The sequence below is a fragment of the Sturnira hondurensis genome, unplaced genomic scaffold, assembly GCF_014824575.4.
Source record: "Sturnira hondurensis isolate 20B ecotype Veracruz unplaced genomic scaffold, ASM1482457v3 Scaffold0005252, whole genome shotgun sequence".
Taxonomy (NCBI): domain Eukaryota; kingdom Metazoa; phylum Chordata; class Mammalia; order Chiroptera; family Phyllostomidae; genus Sturnira; species Sturnira hondurensis.
In genome coordinates, this window is record NW_028077883.1 from 5,182,132 (window position 1) to 5,194,283 (window position 12,152).

The window sequence follows — 12,152 nt, forward strand, 5'->3', positions numbered from 1 at the left end:
GATGTTGGAACGTTTAAAGATGTCCTGGAGGTTCCTAAGCCTCTCCTCATTTTTTTGAATTCTCATTTCTTCATTCCTTTCTGGTGGGATGTTTTGTTCTTCCTTCTGGTCCATTCCATTGATTTGAGTCCCCGTTTCCTTTCCATCACTATTGGTTTCCTGTGCATCTCCCTTCATTTCAATTAGTTTAGCCTTCATATATTCCTCTAATTTGTGACTTTGTTCCTCTAATTTGTGACTATAATCTACCAGTTCTGTGAGCATCCTGATAAATAGTGTCCTGAATTGTGCTTCTGAGAGGCTGGCAATTTCTTGGTCGCTTAGAGTTATTGGCTCTGGGACTTTGCGTTCTTCTCGTGCCATTTTTCGGGTTGTTCGTGCCTGTTCCATAGCAGGATCAGAGCCCTAAAGTGTTCACTAGAACAGGGCAATTCAGTCGCTGGGTTGTGACATTGTATGTGGGGGCGGGGTCAAAGAGGGACAGTGGCTCTCACTGGTATTGCAGGGCAACTAAGTCGCTGGGTTGTGACGCTATATGTGGGGGCGGGGTCAAAGAGGGACTATGGCTTCCTGTCCGCCGCCTGTCGCCACGGCCCTCACCGGTGCCGCAGTTGCTGCTGTCACCGGGCCCACGCGTTTCATCCCACTGAACTCGAGTGTGCCACCGCCGTCAGCCCTCACCCCCTGGGGCCTGCATGGTCTGTCTCACTGTGCGCAAATATGCGCCCGCGGTCTGCTCCGCACCCCAGCTGGTTCTCGCCTGCCTGCGCGCCTGGGTCGGGGGGCCCTGTCCTGCCCGACCCTGCTCGCTGCTGGCTCTGCCCCTCTTACCGTCCCCGTTGAACGGTTAGATGTAGTCGGACTTCCGTATAATTCAATTTTCTGTCCTTTGTTTGTGTCTTTGTTTCTCCAAACCTTTGTTGTATTCAAACTTGGTTGTGGGAGAAGGCACAGTGTTTCCACCTATGCCTCCATCTTGGCGGAAGTCCCCTTATTGTTTTTCTATAAGACTTTTTCTATTTAAAATTTTTTCTCTTTTCAAACTTTTCAGTTAAACACTAACACACACACACACACACACACACACACACAGGCCTAGGCCTGCACAGGGTCAGGACCATCAGTGTCACTGTCTCCCACCTCCACACCTGCCCCCCACTCCCCCGGATGGTCCTGACGGGCAGCAGCAGTTGTCACCTCCTGTGATGACAATGCCTTCTGCTGGAACAGCCCCTGAAGGACCTGCCTGGGGCTCTTCTTGAGGGGGTGTCACTCTCTCCAGACTATGTTACTACAGCTCAAACATCACGAGGTGACAAGAATCTTGCAGCTCAATCATAATCGTCTGGATGATGGTCGTGTATGCGGTCCATCGAGTGTCATTATGCAGTGCATGGTGGCGCTTTCACTGTTTCATCTATTTTGTAGAATTTTACCTTAGTTTATTTTCCCCTTTCTGCCTAAGATGTCTTATGATCTTTTACTTTAAAAAAGGAAGAAAAGTGAACACAAGGGAGATAGTCTTAAGCACAGTCTCGCTATGAATAAGGAATGAATTTTTATTCTTTAATTTACTCGCCAAGGCTGGCACCGTAGAGCAAACACAACCCCTGGTTAGTGGCAGGCATTGAGGCAAAATCAGGTTGCCAGGAAAGCCTTATTTTAAGCTGCCTTCGGGCTCTGGTGTGCATATTAACATGAAAACACAGACGCACACACACAGGCAAGACACTCCTGTGGACAAGCAATACCATCCTGAGGATAAATTATAAATACAAACATTAAACCGGCTCCTCCCCACCTCTGACACTGGGTTCGACCATAGCATGACTCTCTCTTTCTTCTTGGAGATGGAGCATATTTATCAGCCACACTGGACTGACCGCAAGTCAGTCATGAAGCAGTCAGTTTGTTGGGCATCTTGACATCTCCTTTCTTGAGTAGCAAACATTTGGCATTTACTGGGCAGACATGAATGAAGCCTAAGTCTTGCTACTGAGATGATCACAGTATATTATGATGACATGCCAGCCTGTGCTTGGAGCCCTCTGCCTGGCACTGATTGAGGAGGAGAGTAAATTGTGTCTAATTGTATATGCAACTCTATCTTGGGTCTCGTGACTTCTTGGCGGCCGCTTCGCTCAAGCGTACATTCATTATTCACGAGTGGTCTTATCACTGGTGTCTTCGTTTCAAGGTCCCCACCTCAGACAAGTTCTGTAGAGTGGCCTCATATGAATTTTATATTTCAGAAAGCCATTTCTTAGATATTTAAACCCTGAACTCTTTTGGGTTGCAACATTTAGTTCTGTTTTTCTATTTGAAAAGGTGTTTCCTAGCATGTTACCAATGGGTTTTTTTGGACGGGGGGGGGAGGTGAGAATACCATATATACCTATGTTTATATTTATGTTGAATTAGTCTGTACATATAACATTGATTTTAAATGGCAGTTTTTGTTTATGAATTGTATACTTTGTTACCTTTGATATTCACACTGGTTGGATTTTGTTAATATGTACTAAATATTGTGAACAAATGGGTATGTGCTTGCCTTATTCTCTTACTCAGAATTATTTTGTCTATGTATTTAACAGGTACAGACTCTCTCCAGATGAAATGCTTTTTATATTTTAATCATTTATTTGATGTAGGTCTATTTAAAGGAATTACAAACCATGGAATAAAGATTTATAACAGATAAAATAGAGGTTAATTCTTCATTTTACATGAAAATTGATAGTAACACTTTATTAGGCAGCAATTTCTCTTGTTCATTGTGTTTATGTGTAACTTAAAAATATGTTAAAACTTGCCCTGGCTGGTGTGGCTCAGTGGATTGAGTGCCAGCCTATGAACCAAAGGGTCATCGGTTCGATTCCCAATCTAAGACACGTGCCTGGTTGCAGGCCAGGTCCCCAGTTGAGGGTGTGAAAGAGGCAACCACACGTTGATGTTTCTCTCCCTCATTTTCTCCCACTCTTCCCCTCTTTAAAAATAAAGAAATAAAATCTTTTAAAAAAGATGTTAAATCTTAGGCATTTACAATGACCCTTGCCATGTTCTATGAGGTGGGTGAATCTCTTGGCCGTGGAGTGGTGCTATGGTGATGAATGTGCTCAAAAGCACAGATGTGGAAGTGGGAAGTTGAGGGAAGACTGTAGACGCAAGGAAAAGATCAGAGGGGAGCAGTAGGAGAGAGCAGCAAGGGGACACATTTTCTGAGGAAGAGAAAGAAAGAGTGAAGGTAGAGAGACAGAGAAAGAGAGGAGGGAGGGAGGTAGATACATTTGCACAGCTGCTAAAGAAATTTTGATGAGTTGGATAAAAAAGGATTGGGAGAAACATTTGTTACTGAGATGTGGTTGTAATTTTATCCTGTACATTTTCAGTGCATCTTTAATAAATATTTCATTATGTGATTATGTGTAGATCAGCTCAGGAGGGCAGAATGAGAATGTGTTTACCAATCGCACTATAATCCTTTAATATCATAACATCTATGTTGAAAAATAAAGCTTTATAATAATAATGAAGTTATTATAATATTCAAGGATTTAAAATGATACCAGTGTGTTTAGAGTTGTATGCATTACATATGTTCAGCTTTTTACATGGCAGTCATACCTCAATATGATGATTTAAAACAAAAAGAATTCTATGTGATAAATGGAGAACTGGCTGAAAAGGAAATCAGTTAATCATTAGGTTCTTACCTGTTCAGCAAGAAGATAAATACATAACTACAATATGTACTTTAAAATATTAATACTAAATACTGAAGGACAGAATTAGGATATATATTTTCAAAATGATTATAGAGGAAGAAAATAGAACAATTAAAATAACTCCACAATTAGCCCTGGCTGGTGAGGCTCAGTGGATTCAATGCCAGACTGTGAACCAAAGGATTGCTGGTTCGATTCCCAGTCAGAGCACATACCTGGGTTGTAGGCCAGGTCTCCAGTGGGGGGTGCTCAAGAGGCAACCACACATTGATGTTTTCCTTTCTCTTTCTCTGCCCCTTGCCCTCTCTAAAAATAAATAAAGTCTTTTAAAAAATACAAACAATAAAATAACTCCACAATTAAAATAACAACAAACCTTAATTCAACAAAACACAAGACAGGAAGGGAAACAAAAAGAAGACTGTGTAGTATATGAAGATTAAGTTTGGGTTCATGTGACAGAAAACTGAAATAACAGTGAGTTAAATACTTAAGAAATACGCTAAAGAACAACAGCATAACCACAGAGGTGGGCAGTCCAAAACAGAAAGGGGTGCTCCCAAACTCCTGTGAACCCAGGCTCCTTCTCTCTCTCCCACAACACTCCAGGCCCCTGACTTCTTTCTTTAAGGCCGCTTCATGACAGCAAATGGCTTCTAGAGCTCAAACAGCCTATCTCTGTTGTAGACCAAATGAAGAGGGAAAAAAGAATGAAAAAGTGTACACTTTTCACTCAGTCCAACTTCCTGTCAGCAGTTTCCCAAAGGAAAGGAAATAGAGAGAAATGTCACACACGCACATGCGCACGCACCCGGGACTAGTCTGAACCATTACCTGGGCCCTGAAGAGAATAAACAACTTCTTTTTCCCTGATCCTGGTTCCCTAACTTCTAGGTTTTGGGGAAACAAAGATGTCAGGTAGGCTAGGCCTTAAGACAGAAGTGCAACTACCTATGTTAAGTTAATGCCAGGCCAACTCAAGTGTGGGCGTGGGGGGACAAGTCAACACTGCCTGGAAGCTCACTGGAGCCCACAGACCTGAGGCACAGGTCAGCTCTTTTAGCTTCATTGTGTCCCTTTCCCTTCTGGTGGTGTTTTTTGTGTGTGCAATACACACCCCTACCCCACTCCACCCTAGGCCACCCATCAAAGCAAACCTGCCTGGAGTCTGCAGTCACCCACCTTTTCCAATTACTATCCGTGCATTGCTGTGTGGTTTACCTCATTAGAACATCAGTGCCATAAACTAGGGGCCCTTCAGCTGGAGAATGCACTATGCCAATTGCTTTTTAACCAAGAGTTTTCATTCTATTTGGTCAAGTCTCTTTCTTGCTTTACTCTGTCTGAGTATTTGTAGTTTTCAAAAGTGCCAACCAATCCCTTGGTTGTGTCCTTCTTTTGAGTAGTCTCTTTAAAGGCCATGGTGATCTTATGTATACAAACTGAACTTGGTGCTGTGCCCCCTCCCAACATAGAATTCTCCTACAATTCCCTTTAATTTCTCCCTCTGATAAACATGTCACACTTAACATATATCTATGTAAATACGAAGAGAAATATCTGGAAAGATGTACATCCAACTTTTAATAGTTGTTACCTCTGAAGAGAAAAGTTAGGTTGGGAAATGGAGCACGGTGGCGAGGAACTTCCACCTTTTTGCCAATATGCAGGCTTCTGAATTGCCTGAATGTATTCCAATGGAAGCACCTTTTGTGTTATATGTTTAAAAGAAGGAAAATTTAAAATTTAAAAAATTCTGCACTATTCCATAATGCGTTTGAGTTAGGCTTTGGGTTTTGTTGTTGTTGGCTATTCTATTTTCCTTTTTTATTTCTTTGTTCAGGCAGCTGGAGAGTTAATGCCCTTCTAGTCAGAGGGAGGGAGACAGAGGGACAGGGAGACTAAGAAGCCCAGTCTTATTTCAGGTATGTATTTAAAGCTAATATCTAGGGTTCACAATATGAGGTCTATAGAGTTAGGAAAAAAAAGAACCCTCACCCTACCTGATTTATGGAGCAAAAAGTAAATAAATAAATAAATTCAAGCTAACACAAGCTACAGTAGTCATCATAATACCACCTCAAAGCCCCTAAGAAATTGTGAAAATTTCTCAGATGAGAATTCAACCTTTGGGGAAAATACGCTTTTGCAAACAGGTGTTTCAGGCTGGCCAGTAGGTGTATCTAGGGTTATGTGACTTCAAATGGGAAAAGGTCAAGGAACTTCCACACAGAGGTATAGATGAAAAGTTGCTTTCCAAGCCAGCATGCCTTGGCTTGAGTTTCTTTATACAGACCTTCCCAAATGGGAGATAAGCTGGTGTTCACTGACGCTGCACCTTCAATCTCCTTTTCACCTAAGAAGGGACCCCAGATAATCCCATCAGCAGGCCAGAAGGCCCCTTGATGGTGTCACCCAGTGTGTCCTTCTGCCTCCTCTTCCCCAGCTGCAGGCACTTCTGCTCTGGGTCTGTGCTTCCCACCTTCTCTGAATCTGGTGTGGTCCTCCCACTGAGCTCTCCTTGCTCCCCAGGCTGGTCACAAGCCAGGGGGAGGTGATTGACAGAGGAACCGCCCATATGGGGTTACACCGTACCTCCTAGGGGAAGCATTTCCATGGCACCAGGGGTTTGTTGATTCTTTTATTGTGTCCTTAATGGGCTATGGAGGATCTTTCTGTGGGGAGATGAGCAGGGAGAAAGTCGAGAAAATTAGCATTCTCCCGGCAGCAGCCTCTTGGATGGGTTTAGAGGCAACCGGAAGCAACATTGGGAACAGGAAATGTGTACTTTCCTGTTATGTGTTTGTTCTGTGCTTTAGGTTCTGTTAGGTTACCTTCATCTGTAAGGAAAATACTGTCCGCTCTTTTAAACTACTAGAAGATTTCTTTATCTTAACAGGAAATCTGGAGATAAGATGGTTCTTCCATAGTTAGCTAGTTCAGTGGTTCCACGCTGTCACTGGAAACATGTCTGTCCTCAGAAGTAGCTCCCCCCATGGTCCTAAGATGCTACCACAGTTCCAAACTTTACATCTGGTTACAATACCCAGTGTGTGAAAGGTTCTTTTGTCCCTTGTGTCTCTTCTAAAAAGCAATGAAATCTTTCCCAGAGTGACCCGCCTCCTGCAGTGGTAGACTTCTCTCTGTCTCATCAGACAGATCCTGTCTCCTTGCCTGTGTAACTCAATCTCTCGTGGTGTGTGTGTGGGGGNGGGGGGGGCAGTGGGCAGTGAAGATTACCAGAATCATCAGCTCTATCAGGAGTTAGCCTGAGCTGGGGAGAGCGTCACCTTCCCTGTGGTAGAAGCACCTAAACAAATTTGGGACTCATGTGGAAAGAAAGGAGGGTAATGGATATTGCAGAGACAAACATAAATTGCTGCTTACAGTGATTGATAGCATAGAAATCATAATATCAGTAATAGTAGTGTTTATTAAACATGTTACAGGGGTGTCCAACCCGTGGCCTGAGGGCTACATGTGGCTTAGGATGGTATAAATGTGGCCCAACACAAAATCGTAAATTTACTTAAAACATTATGAGATTTTTTTGTGATTACGTGTTACAACGTAGTTTAATGTATGGCCCAAGACAGCTCTTCTTCCAGTGTGGCCGGGTGATCCCATAGGTTGGACACCCCTGATTGTACTACTTTCTTGGTAGAAGCTCTACCTTAGTGCTTTCTATGGTTCATCTTAAGAACAAAATTTTAGATAGGTGTCAACATCAGGTCCAATTTATAGATGAGGAAATAGACTTAGATAATGTGAGCAACATGTCCAAAAAAGTAGGAAGAGATGAAAGTGGGCAGAATCTGTAATCTTAATTACTTCACATTGCATAGTCCTTCACATGTTCTAAAAGAATGTCTTGTCCTTTTAATTCTTTGCTCATTTGCTGTAAGAACGCTTGCTGCTCTGAATTTATCATGGTAAAGCCTGGAGAAGCCGCGTGTTATTTTCTGCGGCACACACAGCTGATGTAAGAGCCTGGGTGTGTTAACTGTCCACACAGGAGACGTGACAATGAAGACCCTTTTCTATCGCGTTCTCTTTCGAGTCCCCAGTGCTATTTCCTTTCCACCCTCCTTTCCCAGCCACTCTCATTCCCCCACCTCTTGTAACTCCAGAGAAAAAAGCTGGAGACAGCGGCTTCTGTGTTCTAAGTCTGATTCCCCTATGCTCTCCCCTTTCATCACCAGCTCCCTATTATGAGCTGCTTTGTCACTTAAGTGTCACAACAAATTATATCCTTTCACAACAAGGATTGGTCTGGCAGAACCTGGGGTGTCAATAGGGGACACAGCCTGTGACTTCACTGGCATCCCTGTGTTGGCAGAAGCTCCTTCTAGGCCCTGGTATGGGACAGTGTTGTGGAGGTCAGAATTTATAACTCCAGGAAAGTGTATATTTTATTAGATGTGACATTTGGTTGTCTGGGCCTTGCTCCAGGCTACTAATACTTAGCAATGGACTGTAAAAATAGGATTTCACAAGCACAAATTTATTTCTTATTTGAAGCTATAAGTTTCAAAAATTTTTTAAAGTTTTTGTTGCACACTCTTTAGATATGTTCAAGCTTCTGAGAAGGGAGTGTTAAACCTTGCTGGTGAGCCATCTGGTCTCAAACCTGATAAACAGGGGTGAAGTGTTGTATTGAGTTAGATATGTCTGAGCAAGCTTCCCGGTCAGTGATGAATCACCAGAATGTAAAGTTTTTAATTATGATTTCTTTGGAATTTAAAACATTGTGCTTCTGTGCATGTGTGTGCGTGTGTGTGTGTGTGTTTATTTTCACGGAGGGCGAGGCCAAATACTAAAGTTTGTTTGGTTTTTTTTTTAAGTATGCCATGTGATAAGGAGATTGGAAAGTGTCATTTTGAAATTACATGAAGTCTTCTGCCCCAACAGGAGCAAAAGCTTAAATTATTTCTAAGGAAGTCTCTTATGGGATAATGGGAAAAATTGGTCTAGTCCAAAATGCTTTGTTTGTCAGTAAGAAAGCAATTAAAGAGACTGCCCAGAGTCATCCTGGTAATTAGTATCAGAAGCAAAGCAGGACCCTACCTTTCTGCTTCTCAGACCCAGGCGCTTTGCCTTCACCCATGGTGCCACTCCATTACTTCTGGCTCAGAGCGGCCCTGTACTTGGGGGTTCATACTCCACAGTCATCGTAAGGAAATTCTTAATATTTATTATCCCTGAATTTCTTAATGGAATAATAACTAAACAAGTTCAGGTTGGTTTTCTAACCCTTGCAACTGAAAGATTGACATATCTTATAGACCTCTGTAGGTCTATGAAATATTCACACAGGAGAAAACAAAGATGCTTGCTTGGTACACTAGTTATCAAGTACTTCAATCACACATCAGAACTGAGCTTGAAAACATGGTGCCTGTGAGGTTTATAGGCATCAAATTTCAAGTCTCAGGATTGCTTCTCTTCACTGTCCAGCACTTCGGCATTTAAGCTGCTTCATCTTTTTTTTTTTACCTTTTTTAATATAATTTTTTTATTTAATTATTGTTCAAGTACAGTTGTCTGTCTTTTACTCCCATCCCAGCCCACCCCCTCAGTGCTCCCCACCTCCCTCCCATTTCCACTCCCCTTAGTTTTTGTCCATGTGTCCTTTAAACTAGTTCCGGTAAATCCTTCCCCTTTTCCCCCTGAAATTCCCTCCCCTCTCTCCTCTGGTCACTGTCAGCCTGTTCTCTATTTCAGTGTCTTTGGTTATATTTTGCTTGCTTGTTTGTTTTGTTGCTAGTTTCCTATTAAAGGTGAGATCATATGGTATTTGTCTTTTACCACCTGCCTTATTTCACTCAGCATAATGCTTTCCAGTTCCATCCATGTTGTTGCAAAGGGTAGGAGCTCCTTCTTTCTTTCTGCTGCATAGAATTCCATCGTGTAAATGTACCATCATTTTTTGATCCATTCATTTACTGACAGGCACCTAGGTTGCTTCCCACTCTTGGCTATTGTAAATTGTGCTGCTATGAACATTGGGGTGCATAGGTTCTTTTGGATTGGTGTTTTAGGGTTCTTAGGATATAATCCCAGCAGTGGAATTGCTGGGTCAAAAGGCAGGTTCATTTTTAGTTTTCTTAGAAAATTCCATACTGTTTTCCACAGTGGTTGTACCAGTCTGCGATCCCTCCAACAGTGCACTAGGGTCCCCTTTTCCCCACAACCTCTCCAACACTTGTTGTTTGTTGCTTTTTTTATGATGGCCATTCTGACCCGTGTAAAGTGGTATCTCATTGTGGTTTTAATACATTGGAATTTATAGATTGCAGTGTTTGAGAGACACAAAGCACCGGAAACCAAAACTTCCTAACTTAGGTGGAACAAAAACAACTGAAGTATTTGTCTGGGGGAGATGGAGATTTGCCTTAAACACTGACGTTAGAAATAATGCACGTAAAAAGAAAGGAGCTCCCGTCTGGAAGAGATGGTGACTCGTACTGTCCTGTTCATCTGAAGGAGATAAATAATACATCACAATGAAGAAAATGAAGTAAAAAGTTAGAATGTTGAGTAATTTTCTACAAAGAAAGAACACACATTTTTGGAACATGAAGATGTGGCAAAATAGTGACGTTTTCTTCAGTGAAAGGAAGACTTTATGGCACGCTAGAGAATTTGTCAGGTTTTCAAACTGGCGCTGTTATTGGTGCTGGCATTTTCCCTGGGGGCTCTCAGCCTCTGCCCAGCTCTGTGAGAGCCCTTCCTGGACTGTCAATCTCCTTAAGCAGTGTTTGGGGAAATCCCACCCTGGGACCCCACAAGGCCTCTGGTTCTCATCTCGTCCAGGTTCCTGGTAAGAAAGCTCAACAAAGCTGCAGCCAGCACAGCACTCCTCTCGCAAGCAAAGGGCTGCAGCTCTCCGGAGCTCAGCACCAGGCAAGGCAGTGCCGCCCGCACCTGCACTAACCCTCCTTTTCCCTTAAGTGTGGGAGGCTTTTCCCCATTACCTCCAGATTGAAAAGTTTTTTTTACCATTTGAAAAAGAAAAAAAGATCACTTTTATCTCATCTACCATAGTTCAGTGTCATTTCACAAGCACTTAGAAATTTTACTCCCAAACAAATGGAACTGTTAAGCCTTTAAATGTGATGAAGGTATGAGGAGACAGGTTTCCTTCCTAGAATTTCCAAAAGGCTCTGTTGCTGTTAACTGTAATTCAGCACATCCTTTGGGTTGGTCCTGTCAAGCCCAGGTGGGTTAGTATCAGGATGATGCCAGTCCATGTTGTTTGTTTAAAAAGCAAACTAAAGCTCTCTGTATATCTAAGCTCAGGTAACTATTTAGTCACTAAAACTAACATTGTTTACTGAGACCTTTTTGTTGCCAAATTCTATCTTTTCTGAATGCAGTAGAATTCTTATAATATTCCCACCCAAGAACAAGTGTGTTCTGCCAAAGTCATTTATAGTCTAGGTAGAGTGTGTGTGCCGGTGGTGCAGGGCGGGAGGCCATGTTCATTTTTATGTGTGTTGGACATTAGCCAGTGTTTTGTGCTCAAAGAAAAGCAAAACACAGAATGCTTTCTTATTTATTTATTTTTTTAGCCCTGCCTGGTGTAGCTCAGTGGATTGAGTACGGCTGCAAACCAAAGGGTTGCTGGTTCAATACCCAGTCAGCGCACATGCCTGGGTTGCAGGCCAGGTCCCCAGTGGCGGCCACATGAGAGGCAACCACACACCAATGTTTCTCTCCCTCTCTTTCTCCCTTCCTTACCCTCTCTAGAAATAAATAAATAAAATCTCTAAGAATAGAATGCCTTTTTAAAAAGATTTTATTTATTTATTGTTAGAGGGGAAGGGAGGGAGAAAGAAGGGAGAGAAACATTGATCCATTGCCTCTTTCTTTTTTTAAAGGATTTTATTAATTTATCTTTAGAAGGGAAGGGAAGGAGAGAGGGAGAGAAATACCAATGTATGGTTGCCTCTCGTGGGTCCCCCGCTGGGAACTGGCTTGCACCCCAGGCATGTGCCCTGACTGGGAATCGAACCGTGATCCCTTAGCTCGCAGGCCCATGCTCAATCCATTGAGCCACACCAGCTGGGGCAATCCATTGCCTCTTTCATGCCTCCAACCAGGGCCCTGGACTGCAAGCCAGGAAGGTGCTCTGATGGGGAATCAAACAAACACCTAGTCCACTGGGCCACACAGCTCAGGGAAAAACACAGAACATTTCCCTGTGTTCCTCACTACTCACAATTCACACCACTTGTCAGAGGAAGAACTACAAGACTGAAGATTAAGTATACTGCCCATGTATTCTGAGGTTAAAAAAAATAAAAATTAAAAAAATTTTGACATCCGCCAAGATGGAGGCGTAGGTGGAAACACTGTGCCTTCTCCCACAACCAAGTTTGAATACAACAAAGGTTTAGTAAACAAAGACACAGCCAAAGA